We start from the raw sequence: 4,352 nt of genomic DNA, 5'->3' as shown, positions 1-4,352 counted from the left end.
GCATAGTGAGACCCTGTCTCAAAAAGACAAAAAAAAAAAAAACAAAAAAAAAACCAACCCAGCCCCAAGCCAGTTGTGGTGCATGCCTGTAATCTCAGCACTTGGGAGGCTGAGGCAGGAGAATTTCAAGTTCAAGGCCAGCCTGGGCTACATAGTGAGTTCAAGGCCACCTTGAACTGCATAGTGAGACTCTGTCTCAAAAACCAAACCAAACCAAACCCAGGTCCAAAGTCAACTGGTGGGTGGCAAAAACCAGGTCCCCCAACTCCCAGCCAGGGTGCTTGCTTTCCACATGGCCACACCTGCCTTGCCCAAAAGCAGCTCCAAAGTCCCCCCTATGCCATAACAGCCCTGAGAACTGGAATCGAGGTTGGCAGCCACCCCAGAGACCCCCAGCCACCCACCACCGGCATCCTGCTTTGTCCTTGCTTCAGCTTGAAGGGCAGGGCTTTGGGGGACATCAGATCCACAGAGGGAAAGGGGTGGCTGGGATAGAGCAGGACCTCCAGGTGCTATGCCCAACGAGCTGACTCTGTGTCTCAGTTTCTCTCTGCTGCCCCTCTTCCTCAGGGCCGGAAGGAGGCTGGGGTACTGAGCTTGGCTCCTCCCCACCCAGGTTCCTCACGCACAAGCACGAAGGGACAGGCCTGGGGGAGAGGGTTGCTTTCCGGTGTTACTGTCCCACCCCAGCCACAGACTTGTCCCCAGACAGATTCGGTGCTGCCCTTAGCTGGGGGGGTGTGGCCCAGGCTGAGATGCCCGAGGCTCCTTCTAAGCAGAAGGTGAGGGTCCAGGCTGGCAGGCAGAGGGCATAGCTTGGGCTCTTCCGACAGGGAGGGTCAGGGGGCTGGGCCCCACAGCACCTTGCCCAGCTCCATTCTCCCTGAGATGTTTAGGAGAGCTGACTGACTCTAGCAATCTCCAAGACATGTGGGGGAAGCCAGCTGGTGGCACATGTCTATAATCCCATCACCCTGGAAGGCAGAGGAGGAATCAAAAATTTGAGCTCAGCCTGGGCACCTCAGTGGTTTAGTGAGACCCAGTTTCAAAATCCCCAGGTGCTGGGGATGTAACTCAGAGCAAAGGACCCGAGATCAATCTCCAGTGCCAAAAAGAATTACATAAATAAAATTTTAAATAGGCCAGGCATAGCGGTGCAGGCCTGTAATCCCAGCACTCAGGAGGCTGAGGCAGGAGGATCTCGGTGGGTTTCAGGCAGCCTGCACTACATAATGAGTTCAAGGCCAGCCTGGACTACATAGCAAGACTCTGTCTCAACAAAACAAACCAAACAATCTGGGGGAGCTCAAGCTCACAGGTGTCTTCGGCCTAAAAGCCAACACATACAGCTCCATATGAATTAGGCACTTTTTAAAAGCATTTTATATACTTTATCTCTTCTAAAGGTTTAAAGAAACCCCACTAAATAAGGTAGACATCACCCCCCAAATAAGGCAGGAGGGACGTCAATTTCTGTGCTTAAGGTCATACACTCAGCAAGATGAGGGGCTGGGATTTAAACCCAGTTGTTACCTGCCCACCAAAGCTGGGGTGCTCACAGGGCCCTCCCTCCTGTTCATAACCATGATAACAGCTGAGCTGCTGGAGGACTAGAGACTTTGTTCTTTCACCCAGCTGTGTGTCCCCTGGGACCAAGCCTCAGGGTTCTCCATGATGAGTTCTCCATGATGGACCCGTTACCAGAGCTTCCTGATCAAATGGCCAGACAGGGGGCACTGGCCAGAGATGCTCTGTGCCCCTTGGGCTCTGGGTCTCCTGCCCTTCCTGCCTTCTCTCGGCCACAGCTGGCACTTGTGGGTGCCCGACACAGATGAGCAGCTGTACCCGCAGAACCTGGCCAGGATGGGCAAGATGGGCACAGCTGTCGGGCAGCTCTGAGGTGGGTCTCAGCTGCCAGGGGTGTGAAAAAAGGACACTGTGGGTCCTGCCAACTCCCGCCACTGCCTGTGAGGCCCGTTCTTTCTCATGCTTGGGTCAGCGTTGCGGGGACCTGCACACCAAGGGCTTCCCCAGAACTGCGGCCAGCCAGCCTGGGGTGTCCACAGGGGCAGGAGCGGACCCGCCTTGCTTCCCCCACTCCCAGCCCCCCAAACCTGCTGGGCAGCCGCAGCTGCAGCCTGAGGAAGTGCAGGATGTCCTGCAGCCAGCTGAGCCCCCCGCCCCCCCAGCCCAACCTCCAGCTGACCCCAGAGGCGGCGGGGCGGGCGGCGGGCGGGGCAGAGGGCCGCAGCTTGAGTATTAACAACTGGAAAAGTATGAAGGACGTGCTGCCAGTTCCCAGCTCCGAGAAAAGCGGCTGTAGCAGACAGAAACAGACAAGGCCAGGGTAAGAGGGAGTCACAGACTGGCAGGGAAACAGAGGAAGAGGCCAAGGCAGACACCCCGAGACAGGAACGAAGAGCAGGGAGATTCCAAGTCAAAAATACACAGCACTCACGCAGACACTCACGGCCTCTAAGGAAGGCGGCCAAGCTTGGACAGGAGGGCCCAGGTGGGAGAAAGGGCAGACTCATTCACAGGGGGCCAAGGCTTCCAAGGGGTGCGGCTGAGGGTCCCCGGAGGGAAGAGGCCCAGGTACATAAAGCCCGCCAGGGGCAGCTAGGTCCCTGTTGCCTTTTAGGGTAGGAACAAGAGACGGGCTTGCTAGGAGCCAGCTCTTCCCAAGACACCCCCTCCCCCAGCAACGAGGACAATCCCAGCTGCTAGACGCCACTGGACACTGCTTCAGGCCCGCGGCTCGGCCCTCTGAAACCCCCCTGCACCCGCTTTGCTCTTGTGTCTCTGTCCCTTCAATAGGGGAAAAAAAAAAAAAAAAAAAAGCCCACTGAGCTGCAGGAAAAGGACAGAGGACGCTGAGGGAAGCCTGTGTGCATCTTGCTGTGTGCCTGACTGCTCAGGCCGCAGCGTGTGCTCCGGGGCGGGATGGACACTGCCCTCGACTGTGCCCGCTGCCTTGTGCATGTGTCCTGCACCTGAGTCCGTGGGACTGGGCACAGACGCCTGCACCTGTCTGGAGTTCCCACAGCCAATCAATTAACGAGTGTTTACAGAGCACACCCTGTGCTAGGCTCTGGGTGGGATCCAGACCTTTTCCAGTGCTTCTCCCAGGGCTGGGGAGCTGACCGGCTAGGAACCCGGAGGCAGGAAAAGGGACAGCGAGGGAGACCATGTTCTGGGGAACACGGAGGGAATTATTCTCGTGCAGGGGAATTTGATTTCCTCCTGGGGGCAGGGGTTTTGTTGTGTGCAGGACCTCAGCCTTCCACAGTAAGAGTCCCAGAAAATACTTGTTGCTCAGCTGTGTACACACAGGTTGATGTGTAGCTGCATTTGTGTTCGAATGAGTGACAGCAACTGTCACGGAGGGGGGACGGTGACTGCGTGATGGGGCACATGTGAGCACGTGTGTGCCTGTGAGTGACAGGGTCTTCTGTAATGGTGGGGCTGTGTGCACGCATGCATGCGTAGTGACTCTGTGTGGGTGACAGCATCTCCCGGTGACCCTGGGCATGGGTGTGTGCACAGGTCGGCTCCTGCCTGCTCTCCCCGTGGGTGTGTCCTGCCCCTGCCTCTTTGAGCTCCACGGTGCAGCGAGCCTGCCTCTTCCCCTGTCCCTATGTGGGTGTGTCCAGCAGCTCCTGTCCTTGAGTTTGCCTTGCCGTCTGTCCCTGGGTGTGCATGTGGCTGCCCCCCTCACCCTGGACAAGGACTCCCTTCATCCCTCCCCCTCCTGGGGCCTCTGCCAGCGTCGAGGGGCAGGCTCCCCACCCGCTGGCTTCCCCTCTGTGCGCCTCCCCCGGTGGGGGGTCTCCATTGCCTGTCACTGTCCAGGCCTCCTTTTCACGCTGGCCAAGGAGGGTCCTAGACAGAAGGGCACAGACGGCGCTGCAAAGGGTGGGGGCGCACACAACACAGGTCCATTTCTTCCTCCGTTCTCCAGTCAGCAACTCTGCTAATCATCTAGAGCCCACGGAGCACACCCCCCCTACACACACACACACACACACAGACACACACACAGACACACACACACACGCACGCACAAGCATACGCGCGCACACGCACTCCCCCCACCCCACCAGCCGCGTTTTTGCAATTAAGAGTGTTGCAACCACACAGCCATGCTCTACTGGGGAGGGGAGGGGGCTTCCCTCCCCCGGCCCAGAAAGCGCCCCACGTCCCCCTCCCCGCCCCCGCGGCGGTAGGCAGCTTCGCAAAGGCCACTCGGCCGGCGCTGGGGTGGGGGCTGGGGGGCAGGCCTCCGGCGCACCGTAAACAAACCGCGGCGGCGGCGGGCGGGGGAGCTCCGGCCCGCGAAGGCGCAGCAGCCC

Source organism: Chinchilla lanigera, unplaced genomic scaffold (assembly GCF_000276665.1).
Source record: "Chinchilla lanigera isolate Chin_1 unplaced genomic scaffold, ChiLan1.0 scaffold00050, whole genome shotgun sequence".
Taxonomy (NCBI): Eukaryota; Metazoa; Chordata; class Mammalia; order Rodentia; family Chinchillidae; genus Chinchilla; species Chinchilla lanigera.
The sequence above is the reverse complement of the archived record's forward strand: the minus strand, read 5'-3'. Positions refer to the sequence as shown.